The sequence below is a fragment of the Triticum aestivum genome, chromosome 7B (genome assembly GCF_018294505.1).
Source record: "Triticum aestivum cultivar Chinese Spring chromosome 7B, IWGSC CS RefSeq v2.1, whole genome shotgun sequence".
Classification (NCBI taxonomy): domain Eukaryota; kingdom Viridiplantae; phylum Streptophyta; class Magnoliopsida; order Poales; family Poaceae; genus Triticum; species Triticum aestivum.
The window spans coordinates 626,073,545-626,088,903 of NC_057813.1; the positions used below are offsets into that span (position 1 = coordinate 626,073,545).

General features: G+C 50.2%; 1 long non-coding RNA gene across 1 annotated transcript; it reads right to left on the reverse strand.

Moving 5' to 3' along the window:
* Positions 1 to 13,239: 13,239 nt before the first annotated feature.
* Positions 13,240 to 13,856, reverse strand: LOC123157250 (uncharacterized). Its single transcript, XR_006478837.1, has 2 exons — positions 13,758 to 13,856; positions 13,240 to 13,586 (listed from the first exon to the last, which is right to left on the reverse strand). It is a non-coding gene; the product is annotated as an uncharacterized lncRNA (long non-coding RNA).
* Positions 13,857 to 15,359: the final 1,503 nt, after the last annotated feature.

Sequence of the window (15,359 nt, forward strand, 5' to 3'; positions counted from 1 at the left end):
AAGGACCATGTTCCGGTCATCCTCGACCTCGCCTCGCCGTCCTACAACGCATGGCGCACGTACTTTGCGCTATTGTTCCGCTCCTACCGTCTCATCGAGCACGTTGACGGGAGCGTCGACCACACCGACATGAAGGACGACGACGAGTGGCTCGCTGTGGACGCCTGCATCGTCAAGTGGCTCTTCCTCACCATCTCTCCCGGCATCTTCAACATGGTGAACTCCCGCGATCCGTCGGCGTACACCATGTGGACACGGCTGTGCGATCTCTTCCTCGACAATCAACTCCAACGCCGCGTCTTCCTCCAAGGTGATTTTTTCACCATGCAGCAAAACGATTTTTCGATCGACGAGTACTGCACGCGGATGAAGGTTCTTGCAGACGAACTCCGCGATGTCGGCATGAACATCGACGACTCCGTCCTCCTCACCAACCTCCTTCGCGGCCTCCACCCCGACCTCGGCCAGTCCGCCGCCAATCTCTCCCTCCTCACGCCGACATACGCCAAGGCGGTCACGTACCTTCGCATGGAGGAAAAGCGCCTTCGTCACGCGGCGCGGCAAGCTCCTCTCGCCGCCCTCCACACCGGCACCACCAAGGGCATCCCCGCCCTCCCGCAGCCTCCTCGCGCCGCGGCTCCACCACCGCCCGCCGCCCCTGACCAGGGCCGCCAGAAGAGGCGGGGAGGTCGCGACGGCCGCGGCCGCAACGGCGGCACCCAGCCCCGCCAGGCGGCCCCGCCCGCTCCTGCTCAGGCCGCGGCGCCCCCGCCCTGGCTCACGGGGTACAACCCCTGGACGGGGGTGGTGCACGCCTACTCGATGCCCCTTCCGCGGGCACCCGCTCCGGGCATACTTGGCCCTCGCCCGGGTCTTCATCAGGCTCTCCTGGCCGCGCCCGGAGGTCCCGGACTCGGCGGTTCTTCGGCGTACACCGGGGCCATGGCTCCCGGTGCTGCTTCGTCATCCTCCTACGGCGCTGCACCGACCGGCTACACCTACGACCCGGCGCTCCTAGCCGCCCTCCACGCCGCCCCTTCCCCAAGCAACTACTCTGGCGGCGGGGACTGGTACATGGACACAGGCGCCGCTGCTCATATGGCGTCCAACCCCGGTATCCTCTCTCGTGTCTCCCCGTACCCTCTGTCTTCTCGCATCGTCGTCGGTGATGGATCCACTCTTCCCATCACCCACCACGGTGCATCCTCCCTCCCTCTCTCATCATCTTCCCTCCCTCTCCATAACGTACTTGTGTCTCCATCCTTAATCAAAAATTTATGTTCTGTCCGCACTCTTACCCGTGAACATCCTGTTACTGTTGAGTTTGACAAACATGGTTTTTCTGTCAAGGATGCCCACTCCCGGAAGGTTCTGCACCGATGTGACTCCCCCGGCGATCTTTACCCGTGTGGCCAAACGACAAGCAGTGGTCCCGTCGCCCTCCACGCCGATGTGTCTCTCTGGCATGCTCGCCTTGGCCATCCCGGCGCCGACGCTCTTCATAAAATTTTGCAGACTTTTCCCTTTTCATGTAATAAATCGGCAGCACACACTTGTCATGCCTGTCGCGTAGGAAAACACGTTCGTTTGCCGTTTTCAACCTCATCAACCATTGCTACTTTCCCTTTTGATGTTATTCATTGTGATGTGTGGACATCTCCCGTGCCTAGCAATTCGGGTTTATCATATTACCTTGTCATTCTGGATGATTTTTCTCACTTTACTTGGACCTTTCCGTTGCGCCGCAAATCCGACGTCGCCTCCTCTCTTCATGCCTTTTACGCCTATGTTGCCACCCACTTTCACCGCACCATTGCTCACCTCCAAACCGACAACGGAAAGGAATTTGATAACCTCGCCATTCGCACTCTTTTATCCTCTCATGGCACAATTTTTCGTCTCACATGTCCATACACATCTCAGCAAAATGGTCGTGCCGAACGTGTTCTCCGCACTCTTAACGAGAGTGTTCGCGCCTTGCTCTTCCACGCACACATGCCGGCGCGGTTTTGGCCCGGTGCCCTCGCCACAGCTACCCTTCTCCTTAACATCCGGCCTTGCAAACCCCGGTGGAACTACACCCCTCATCACCTCTTATTTGGGTCACCTCCGTCATACGATGATCTTCATGTTTTCGGTTGCCTTTGTTATCCCAATATCACCGCCACGACACCGCACAAGCTTGCGCCTCGCTCTATCGCTTGTGTTTTTCTTGGCTACCAACCAAACACCAAAGGTTTCCGTTGCTACGACCCGGAGTCCCATCGTGTGATCGTGTCTCGGCACGTGTATTTTGATGAGGTTGTTTTTCCGTTTCAGCAGGCTGCACCGCGTCCCTCGCCACCTCTGGACGCCTCTCCTCGCAGGCCTTGTGGAGCCCTTGCGCTCCCACCGCCTCGCCGTTCGGGCGCGGCTGCGCCTTCGTCGCGTGCTGCCTCGCCGCCCTCGGCGTTTCCTCTGCCGACTCAGGGGGAGTCGGCCTCCCCGGCCACGCCGGGCCCCCGCCTCTTGGCTCTGGAGGAGCCCGTCCCCCCGGCCTCGTTGGGTCGTCGCCCCCCGACTCTGGTGGAGTCGGGCGCCACCCCAGCCGGACCATCAGGGGCCTCGTCGGCTCAGGCGGAGCCGGGCTCTTCGGGCTCCTCTACGCCCACATCGCCGACCAAGCGTGCGCACTCCGGCTCCCTGTCGGCTCTGGAGGAGCCGACCCTCTCGGCCCCGTCGGTCGGGCCCTTGACACCCGTCACAGCGTCGGCTTCTTCTTCGTCATCTGAGCCGGTCGCTGTGGTGCCTCGGCGTCGCGGTCCACGCCCGCCTCCTCCGCCACCTCACCATCATATGGTGACGCGTGCCAAGGTCGGTGTGCACCAGCCGAACCCGCGCTACCACAACCTCAGCGTCACGACCCTCTCTCCGGTTCCGCGATCGGTGCGTTCTGCGTTGAGTGATCCGCATTGGACCGCCGCTATGCGAGCTGAGTACGATGCTCTCGTCGCCAACCGGACCTGGACCCTTGTTCCTTGTCCTCCTGGAGCCAACATCATCTCGGGCAAGTGGGTTTTTCGTCACAAACTCCATCCGGATGGCTCACTGGATCGGTACAAGGCTCGCTGGGTTGTCCGAGGATTTGCACAACGTGCTGGCATTGACTTCTCTGAGACTTTCTCTCCGGTCGTCAAACCCGCCACGATTCGTGTGGTGCTTCAGCTGGCTGCTTCTCGTCACTGGCCCGTCCATCAGCTTGACATCAACAATGTTTTTCTGTATGGCCATCTTCAGGAGCGAGTCCTCTGTCAGCAGCCGACTGGGTTCGTTGACCCTCATCGGCCGGATGATGTTTGTCTGTTGTCCCGGTCCTTATATGGCCTCAAACAGGCTCCGCGCGCTTGGTACCAGCGCATCGCCGGATTCCTTGGTCTTCTTGGGTTTCGCAGCACTACATCTGACACGTCCCTGTTCGTGCTGCATCGGGCTAATCATGTGGCTATGCTTCTGCTCTATGTTGATGATATTGTCATCACTGCCTCCCGCACGGATCTTCTTCGCGACATCATTGGTCGCCTCGGTTCTGAGTTTCGACTGAAGGATCTCGGCGCATTGCACTTCTTCCTCGGCATTAATGTGCGACGTGATGACACTGGGTTCTTTCTACATCAGGGACAGTATGCTCTTGATCTTCTAGACCGTGCCGGCATGACTGACTGCAAACCAGCCGCCACACCTGCCGAGGCCAAGCCGAAGCTCTCAGCCTCCGCCGGCCAGCCTGCCACCGACGCTGCTCTTTATCGCAGTATTGTGGGCGCCCTTCAGTACCTCACGCTCACCAGACCAGACATTCAGTTCGCAGTCCAGCAAGTTTGCTTGCATATGCACTCGCCTCGTGATGTCCACTGGTCTTTGGTCAAGCGCATTCTTCGGTATATTCGTGGCACTCCGACCTACGGTCTTCGTCTCCGTGCATCCGCCTCGACTAAGCTCCTCGCTTATACTGACGCGGATTGGGCTGGCTGTCCAGACACTCGTCGCTCCACGTCTGGATATTGTGTCTTCTTGGGTGACTCCTTGGTCTCTTGGTCCTCTAAACGGCAGCCCACTGTTTCCCGTTCGAGTGCTGAGGCCGAGTACCGTGCTGTCGCCAATGTTGTTGCGGAGACTTGTTGGCTCCGTCATCTTCTTGGTGAGCTTCGGATTTCTCTTCCGAAGGCTACTGTGGTCTTCTGTGATAACGTATCGGCCACCTATCTCGCGGCTAATCCAGTGCAGCACAAGCGCACTAAACACATTGAGCTCGATGTTCACTTTGTCCGCGAGAAGGTTCAGTTGGGTCAGCTCCGTGTACTTCATGTACCGACCACCCAACAGTTTGCCGATATCATGACCAAGGGATTGCCTACCGCTGCATTCCAGGAGTTCCGTTCCAGTCTTTGCATCGCCGACGCCGACGCCGACGCCGACGCTTCGACTGCGGGGGGGTGTTGAAACGTGATATCCTTGTATTTATTTCCGACTGATTCTCCTCTTATCTCTAGCCTTGTATAGATTGATCTCTAGAGATATTGTAGAGTTAGTTGGCTTGTCACGCAAGACACTTCTTGTATATAATGTAACCGACTCCGATGGAATACAATTGAGTTGCATCCTATAGTCTTCTACAATTACGACGCTGCATAATTTATTCCACTCTTGTGTTGCAGGTCAAGAAAAAAGATGAAGTATCTCTGCGAGAAGTTGCCTTTTCTTTAAGCCTGTCGTCTTTTCAAAATCTCATCTACCCCCGATTCTGTCTGGACTTGGATATGATTATGGAATCGATCCGGAGGTTGCACAGAGCTCTGCAGAATTGCACTACAATGGGCAATATGAAGCCTTGGCTGCAGTAGGCATACCAGACTACAAGAAGTACTGGAGGAGATTTCTCACTTGAGATCAATTCATGGATGAGTGCAATGTAAATCCATAGCACACTTGACCAGAACCATCGACAACATTTTGTGATGCCCACTAGCCTTCTCCCTAGAATGAGTCTCTGTCGACTGGATGCCTATAGCTCCCAAGAGTTGCACTGTCATTGACTACCATCGACAACAAACTGCACACAGCAGCTGAAAAGGAGAAGAGGTGCTGCCATTAGCCTACCGGTGTCGACAGTATTGAGCAGAACATCACCTGTCCATTGCACTAAATAGATTGATTGATGGTTTGGGATCTTGCGATTTTTCATGTAGCAGGCAAAGGATGATGTCTTGTCCAGATTGTTTGGTAAGATCATCTATGCAAAGATTCGTTTCATGTTTCTCTCTTTTGCCAAGAAGTGCACACACATGTATTCTCATTTTTTGGTTGTTAGCTGTAGCGGGGTGATTAATTTCTTGGTAGCTTTGCGCCTATGAAACTGTGGATAACATGTATATTGTCTGCTATACTTCCTCGCTGGAAGGCCACATTTTCTACTAGGTCTCGAGGGGCGCAATCATTTGTTATCCTGAGTGGTGCAGTGTCCATGGGTCCTTTGTGCGTCTGAATTGGTGTGTCCATGATTTGGCATATCGTGCACGCTAGGTGCAAGAGATGCATCAGTGCACTAAAGGCATGATTAGCACCTCTAATGGCCATGCTATAGCACGTCAAGGAGTACCTAGGTGGAACTGAAACTTGTGTAACGAGGAATCTGAAACTCCAATAGGCACTAGCATGTTTCACTATTTTCATTACAAACCTGAGCTTGTTCATGTATGAAGAATGGGCGTATTGATCTCATTTTTATTATGGTGCGGACATCTTGTAGAAGCACACAAGTTGATATTACAAATCTATAACATAAGAGGTATTAGCCTTGTTTTTTTTCCTAACAGTGATGTTGCAAAGTTTTTTCACGCCCTTTCACAAGTACTATATTTATTATTTCCCTGCAATATTTAGCATGATTGCATGCTATTTATACGGTACCTTTTTTATTCAAAATCAAGTGATTGATGGTCCTGAGCGAGGGGGAGGGAGAGGGAGAGAGAGAGTGAAAGTGACATATTACAATGAGAGAGGAGAGATAGAGAGCTTTGTTGTGAAATGTAGCATAATTACATCGTTACGTGTTTACCGAAAAAGGCTTTCGCCCCGCTTTATATATAAAGCAACGATCGACATACATGATGCAAACCACCCGACACCACACACACCCAAGGCAGATACAAGGGAGCTGACAAACACCCCAAAGCAAACAACAAGTAGGCAGAAGAGCATAGCTAAGGGTCTAAAGAGCTCTCCATCGTGAACGAGTCACCGCGAGGAGACAAAGCCGTAACTCGACGAACCAGGGACTCCAAAGCGGTGCTTCCAAGAAAGAAACGACACCGAAGAGCCGCCATCGCCCGATCCAGGGAATCTAGGTTTTCACCCGGAATAACACGAAGGACGCAGGGTCACCGCGATGGAGCCTTCAAGAAGGGAACGACGCATGGACGCCGCCGCCATCGGTCTGGCTCCGAGCCAGACGAGGTTTTCACCCCGGCCACCACCCTTAGCCCCCGTCCAAGGTACAGCCCTACATGAGAGCGCCGACCGCACCACCACCGCGATCGTCGAAGGCCCACCCCATGCCGCCCACGCGGCCATGACAGCAAACTCGTCAGCGCCCGAGCCACGAGCTCCGCCCACGAGCCAGCAGGTCCCGCCACCAAGGCCGCCGCCTTGCATCCAGACACTCCGGAGACCATCAAAGGCACGAGCTTTGAGCCGACCGGCAAACCCCTAGCACCATCGGAACCGCCGGTGACCGACCCGCCCTGAACAACTGTCAGCGGCAAGGAGGCACTAGGGCAAGAAAAGGGGAGGGGGAGCGGAGCTCGTCCGGACCGGCGCATCCCTGCGCCGGTGACAGGTAGTCGGTCTACCCGTCCCTCCAGCAGCCTCCCCTGCATCACCCCTGACACCCTGCCATGGCTTCCAACCAGAACCTGCGAGGAAGAGGCAGCCACCCGTCCGCCGGCGAGGGCCGCCGGATCGACCGCACCCAGCCACCGAAGAAGGCCGCCAAGAGCGTCAACCACCACCACAGCACCTGCGTCTCCACGCCCTGGCCAGGAGCAGCCGATGCCCCGCCACCCCACCGGAGCAGAACGAGGACCAGTTGCAACGCCACCACCTTGGAAGGGCCACCGGCCACCCCCGACGCCGCCAACCACCACCACCAGCCGGATCTGGGCAGGGGGTGCCAAATCCGCCGCCAGCACTCCCCGGGGCCTCCAGCCCCCACGAGCCAAGGAGGAGGGGGAGGAGGGGAGGAGGGAGCGCGGGCAGTCCACCAGGACGCCAGGAGGAGGGAGGAAAATGGAGCAGCGGCCGACCGGCGCCCGACGCCATCGATCAGGGGAGGGCGCCCCGCGCCACCCGTCACCTGCACGTGGGAGGAAGACGCCTCGCCGCCGCCTGCGCCACGCGGCCTTTGGCCGGCGACGCCACCGGCGAGGGCGAGGGATGGGGGGCGGGGCGAGGAGACGGGGCGGCGGCGCTAGGGTTGCCTCCCGGGGACGCCCGCGGGAGCGCCTTGGGGGGGGGGGGGGGGGGGGGATTAGCGCTAACACCTCTGATCACCTCGTTACGTGTTTGAAATTCAAAGGTGGTGTTGATCGAGGTCGAAGAGGGGATTGGGAGCCGGATCTATCACTAATTGAGGTGGAAACCATGGAACGGGGTTGCGGAGAGAGTTGAGTTGTTGGAGAAAGAAATAGATATTGAGTGATTTATTGATACGAAAAGTAAATTGCAGATGTGCATGAGAAATCTATAGGTGTATGTTAACTTGGATAAATCTTCATACTCCCTCCGTTCCACAATGTAGCGCCTATAATTTTTTTCTAAAAGTCAAACTTTATGAACTTTGACCAAGTATATAGAGAAAATTATATACATCTAGAATACCAAATACATATGCTTGATACATCACAAGACATACTTTCATATTATAGAGAAAATTTTAGTTTGGAATTTTTTGACATTTTGAAATATTTTTTCAATAGCAGGAGCATATGCTCCCATGTGCCAAAGTGCATTTCCGTTTGGTATTGTATTTTCTCTATAAACTTGATCAAAGTTTATAAAGTTTGACTTTGTAGAAAATCTATATGCACTACATTATGAAACAGAGGGAGTACTAATTATATAGTACTTGTCCATGGTGGTCATGAGTTGAGCGTGCAAGTCAACCTAAAGACAACAATTCTAACCGGGAATATCTTAAGCGCATCATGTAGATCTTAATTATAACATATAATAATGTTTATCATTGCTTTCTGCGCACCGGTGGAGAGTGTACTCTAGGGGTGATGTGGGCTCCAGCCTTGAACAATTTTGTGAAGAAAAATAAAATAAATACATGTCTTAGCTAGGAGAATTTTTTTAGTATTTTGCTGTCTCAAAGTTTCACATTTTGTGTTCCGCCCCCGAGAATTCTGGTGTAGCTCCGCCACTATTTCTACGTATACATCATCAAAAAAGTTACATTGCAGTGGATTTCAATTATTTTCCAATTGTTGTAGGCTATCTTTTCTATATATGTGAAATATGATACACATTATATGCGTAATCAGAAAATATCTATACATGTAAAATTTGATATGCATTCTATTCGTAGGTGTAATCAAAATAAATAAATTAAAAGCCCGTGGCAACACACGGGCGTTTTACTAGTATGTCAAAATAAACGAAGTGAGCATGCCAGTAGTAAAAGGTATTCTTAATACAGAGACTCGTGGACGAATGAGATAATTAGTAGTGCTTTTGAAAAAATCTTAAAGTGTTTTTGGGACAATAGTCCAGTAGTAAAAGGTACGTTGAGCTACCGCTTATAGATTGTCAAAAAAAAAAAGAAAAAGAATGGGCCGCATGTAAAAAATATCCTTCCAAATAACTGCTCGGTGATTACACAGTGTCCCACGAGCGATTAATCCACAGCATTGAGCGTGATCACTGTTAGAAGAAAAAACAAACAAGATTCGCGTAAAGAGCGGGCGGGAGCTGTTCTACCAATTGTTTGGCGAATGTTTTCCTCGCACTCGCTACGGCCATGAATTGGCGAGAATAGCACGCAGGCGCTCCGGGCGGGCTGGGCGAGCCGATTTTTTGGCGCTAGTCCAAACGGTTGCCAAATCCTGTGGGTGAGCCGATTTTTTGGTAGGGTTGGTGTTGGTGGTAAACCAAACGCACCCTTAAATTATTAGTTTTTTCATATAAGAATTTTAAATGGACATGCGATACCTGGTAATAAGAATGCTTGCTAGTTCCAAAGCAACACAGGAAAACCAATATCAAGAAGTATGGACCACGAAATATATGCCATAACTTGTAAACCGTCTTGTTGCAAATAAACTAGCAGCTGCCTTGTAACTAGCTAGGCCGATCCCCTTCTGCTCTAGCTAACCGGCCTAGTGCCATCGTGATCCATAGCTAGCTAGCAAGGCAGGCATCTTCACTGACACATGCACTGATTACACCATTCCACACACTTGCTCACTGGCCCCCTACAGAGTTACCAAACTAGTACATGCATGGCGCCTTCAACCGACGCCTCAAAACTTAAGCGCCTGCATGGCGCCCCTGGCTGTGGCGTCGTGCTCTTGTTCATGGCGCCCTCGCCTAGGGCGTTATGCTTCTTGTTCTCAATACAAACCCACATGGCGCCCTTGACCGGGGTGTCATGCTGTCTAGCATGGCGTCCCGGACACGGGCGTCATGCAAAAAGGGCCATTTTATGAAATTTTTATAAAATAGGTTCATTTTGTGTTGAATCTTACGAAAAGTGTCAGTTTTGTAGTTTTTCACACCAGAGGACCTGGTTCACAGCACCGGCGGTCGGTGTCGTGGCAGCACATGGAGTAGTCCATGCGATGTGGATAGGAGTTGCGCGTGGAGTAGTCGAGCTTGGGAAGGGAATCAATATCTATTGGGTATAGAAATCAATGGCACTGAATAAGATGCTTCCAATTCGGCACCAGAGTAGCGGCCAAGGACAGCCGGCCCGGGATCGGCCGAGGCGGGAGAAAACAGTTCTCTGGATGGCCCAGAACAACTGAGACGTGATCTGACGGCCAGAAATTATTCAAATGCGAAATCTGATGTCCCAAATCACTGCTAGCCCGAGAGAGCTCCGTTTAGGCTCAGTTTTACAGTCCTTAATGGCAGATACATTATAGCAACGCTCCTGTGTGTGTCATGGCTCGTCCACGTGCTCTCCCTCCTCCCAGACACCGACGTCCTTGGCACCGCGCGTGTCTACCTACACCGGCAGCTACGAGGAGACAACCGTGGCTTAATTGCTTGTCACCTCTATACTCCATCCGTCCACGAATAAGTGTACGCCTAAGTTTTGTCCTAAGTCAAAGTTGTAACACTTTGACCAACTTTCTAGAAAAAAGTAATAGCATTTATGATACTAAACTAGTATCAGTAGATCCATGACACACACAGGAGTGCACAACCAGCGGCCCCACGGCGTTGCGCTGAGCGGGAGATGGGGCGCGAGGAGGAGCAGCGGTTGAGCGGGTAGATGGGACGCAAGGACGACGGAAATTTGAGAATATCTTTTTATAGTTATATATAGGGAGAAAATATTTGGACACAAAATAGTTACCACAAGTCAATGCTAAGTGGGAGACAATAATTTAGTCAAAGTTAGCAAACCCAGCGTTTTGCTGCCACATCATCAAATCCACTCCTAAAACTACGTGAAGGTTCATTTAGGTCAACTCCAACACACGATCCTAAATGGACGTCTGCTTTGTTTAGATTTTGTCTATTCGGGTATGGCAATGGGGCGGCGGCCGGGGGTTCTGCTAGATGTGTGGGCCATACGCCCAACGCGCGGCCGCATCTGGTCCGCCACGACCGGCCGGAGGCCCTTTTATGAACAATACACATTGTAAATAGTTTTAATAACCAAATAAATCAAACATTGCAAATAGTTTCACAAACAAATAGTCCCACGTCCAAATAAAAACATAATCAAATAGTTTTACAACCCAATCGAAATTGTCTTCAATATATGGAAAATAAATGAACCGATGCATCTACTGGTTTTCAATGTGAGTCCACATGTGCTCAACCAAGTCATCCTGGAGCTGCATATGAGTATGCCAATCACGCATTTCACAATGAAATTAGGCAAACTGTTCAAAGGTTGCCGGTTCTTGGTGCTCAGCCTCAACATTTTCACCCTGAAAATTAAAACCTTGGTCGTAGATGTTGTCATCACACTCATCCTCCACCTTCTTGTTGTGCATGATCACACAAGCAGTCGGCACCTCCCAAAGCTTCTGGATGCTCCATGTCAGCGTAGGGTTTTGAATGATACCCCATCGAGATTGAAGAACGCCAAAAACACGCTCACATCCTTCCTAGCACTCTTTTGCATTTGGGAAAATCATTGTCTCTTGTCTCCTTGCGGATTGGATATTGTCTTCATAAGAGTTGATCATTGAGCATAGATACCATCAACTAAGTTGTATACCTAGTTGTAATGATGGCCATTGATCTCAAAGTTGACCTCTGGGGAGTGACCTTTTGCAAGCCTTGCGAACACTAGAGAACGCTGAAACACGTTGATATCATTATGAGAACCAGCCACGCCGAAGAAAAAATGACATATCCACAGATCTTGTAAAGCCACCGCTTCTAGTATGACAGTGACATCTTTCATGTGCCCCTTATACTGCCACTGCCAAGCAAATGGACAATTCTTTCACTTCCAGTGCATACAATCTATGCTACCAAGCATGCCCGGAAAGCCCCTATCGGCAATGATCGCCAACAATCTCTTTGTATCAGCGACAGTTGGCTCTCTCAAGTACTCAGGGCCAAACACTACCACCATAGCCTTGCAGAAATTGTAGATTGATAGGAGGCATGTGGACTCGGTCATACGCACGTACTCATCCACGAGATTGTCTGGAATTTCATACGCAAGCATGCGAATAGCCAAAGTGCATTTCTAATAAGATGAGAAGACAAGCTGGCCAAGGGCATCCTCTGTGCACTCAAAGTATGGGTTATATGCTACCACTCTCTCCTGAATACGATTGAACACATGTCTCGCCATACGGAAGTGGCGGCAGAATTGATGTGGTTTGAAGAGCGGCCCATTCTCAAAGTAATTGGCATAGAGCAGGGCGTGACCTCTCTCCCTATATTGCAGTTCAAGGCCGGAGCATGACCCGAGATTGATCCCCTGACCCGAGGCCGCTGCCTAGCAATGTGGTCATTGACGACCAATGCAGCCACCACAAGGTCTTCGTCATCAAGGATGAATCATCCGGCGAACAAATTAAGTTGTGCAAAAAATACTCATCCCCACTATCCATGGTACCTTGTGAGCAAAGTGTCGAACACCTTGCGGTCGCGGTGGAGACGCAGCCGGGAAGAGCACTTCAAGCTCCCCTCACATGCAGTAGGCAAGGTTTGCTTTGGCGGGGCGCGCCCTGCGGCTATGCAGCACCTGCCGGAAGGTGTTGGAGTCGATGGGCGTCGTCTGCGGCCGTAGTTTCTCTCACACTTTTGCGACAACAAAGAGCCACAAATGCCGGCAAAAAACTCCTCCAAAACGCGGGCGTGGGCCGGCTATGGCAATGGCGTGGTCGTGGTTAGGGCGGCCTGGCAGGAAAGCGAGAAAAGCGACCGAGAAAATGGGTACCGACGGGTGGCGGCCGATGGTGGGGGTTGGAAGGAGGGGCAGTGAAAGAGAAAAGGGGGTTGTGTCCCCGACGGCTGGGCAGGGGAGGACAGGGACGCACGTCCCGTCCGTCACGTGTTGTCTGTTTTGACGTAAACGCGACCCAAATTTAGGCCGGGAATGGGTCGAAACCAAACAAAAAGAAGGACGTTTAGCCGTTCGCTCTCGCGTGTTGGGCTATGTTTTGTGTGTGTTTAGTTTCAACCAGACGCATCCGGGCTATTTAGGGTCGTGCATAGGAGTTGGCCTACCAGTATCAAAGAGGATATGGTATATACATGGAGTATTACCTAACAGTTTAAATTATTTCACTTGCGCGGTGGCGCATACGCGTGACCAACTCCCAGTACGCCTCGGCCTGGCGTTATCATCAGGCTAGGTGCACACGGACTGACGGACGCATGCCCAATCGGACGGTGTTGGACCGGGTCGCGCTGTAGTTTCACGAAGAGAACATTCGCGTTCTAGATTCAGGGTTTTCTTTTTAACAAGGATAAAAAGGAAATTAAACCAGTCAGTAATGAATATAGATTAACACAACATATATTTATTTATTTTGTGATGAGGAACGCAACAGAAAAGTTTCAATACTCGACACTCGAAAACTCGGATCGCGGAGCAACCGAGCAACAGAAGCTACACATTATTCCAGAATTTAAACTTATACAGTTATATTACATGGGAGGGCGGCGGAGAACACCTGTAAAGGAAGAGCTTTGACAGGCTTTAATGCACGTTTCACTCGAAGGGTGGCAGGTGTTATCTATCAAACAGCAGTAACAATCCGGCATATCCACGCAGGTTCTAGCCTGGCAGAGCCCGTATGGTAAGTGGATCTTGCTGCCGTTTTCCATGACTCGCTCCAAGTTTCTGCCTGTGGAACAGGAAACAAACCGCCAATATTCATGTTAGTTTTCGACTCTATGGTACGATCACTCGGCGAATTAACCGTATGCACCAATCCGGAGAAAGAAAAATGGTTTGGAAGACAAATTAACTGAGGTTTGGCAATTGGCCTGGTGATTATCTAGCTGCGGGTACTTACATTGCCCGTGGTTACCAAAGCAGATGAGAAGAAGCACTGAGAGTACGACTGCGGTATGGAAGGGGTTCATGGACCTGGCCATGGAGGGAGTGAGACAGTGCTAGACGTGCTCGTAACCCCGTAGGGGTGTCCTCGTTTTATACATACTAACAATCAACGCGTACAGGGCTTGAAATAAAAGCACATCATTAATCAAAATCCAAAGATAGATTATCAAAATTTTGGCACTTTTAAGCGTCAAAAAAACGTCTTACATTATGAGACGGAGGGAGTATTAAAGAGGAGTTTGTACGTTCGCCTCCTCGCCTCTGCCCCCCCCTCCCCCTCATTGATTAACTTTGAATAATCTAATCAAAATGGTACAGTTCAAAAAAATGCGTTAATTTATGGAGAGTGTCATATCCTTTGAACGGTAGGATCATATTAATTATTGGGAGTATCATACTTTGTATGGAAGGATTGTGTTAATTACAGAAAGTGTCATTGAGCGTTGGACGGGAGGATCGCATTAATTATGGAAAGTATCATCTAGCGTTGGATGGGAGGGTCGTGTTAATTGTGAAGATTATCATTATTTATATTGGGGATCACATTAATTATGAAAAGTATAGTCAAATGTTGGATGAGAGGATCACATTAATTATGTAAATTGTCACCGAACGTTGAACGGGAGGATCACTATAATATGTATGCCCCCATTGCAACGCACAGACAATTAGCGTTGGACAAGAAACATCATTCCAAATGCAGTACATGTCGGAGATCATCAAAAATCCAACATGAGTGTACATACCGGGAGTGTGTACTTCGCCTTGTTAGAAATATGCCCTAGAGGCAATAATATTGTATTAGTATATTTTCATTCTCATAATTAAAAGTTTATATTTTATTCTATAACTGTGATGATTTTGCAATATGTGATGTGAAAAACTCATATGCACGTGTGGAATGATAAAGTAAAGAATAGTTTCCTAGTCTCGCCTCTAAGAGTGGCTCAAGTGTTGTTAGTGATCCCGTTTCCGGATCTTAGGATATCATTAAGTGTAATTATGACCCTAAAACAACATTGAGAGTATGGTGTTAGAAAAACGATCAAGGCATGTACAATGGTGCTATCTTTTGAGTGCCACGTAGGATAAATGCTGAGGTGAAAGAGAGAGAAATCATAAGAAAAGGTTTGTCTTTTCTTATTTAAGAGATGATCTCCTAGCACAATATGTCTCGTCATGTTTTTAGGAGTAGCTAGTTATTGAAGATAAGACTAAGATATAAGCCACTGTAATTTTTTTGTCATCTCTAAATTGCATGCAATATTTAAGATAAGATTGTCTTATCAACCATTGTACATGCATGCCCTCATATTGAAGTGACATAAACTTGTTTGCTTATACTTTGAGATTATATTGTCTGAAATCAATTGCTATAACACAGAGTGTTAGCATTTGTTCTAGTTCCTCAAACCATGAGAGTATCGTAGTCACTTCCTACCGTACGGTGGACTTCGGGGTTGCTCAAACGTCATCTGTAATATGGATATCATAAGAACAACTTACAAGTTTATCGAAAAGTTTGACAAGGGACTGGATAGATCCAAAGTGGGAT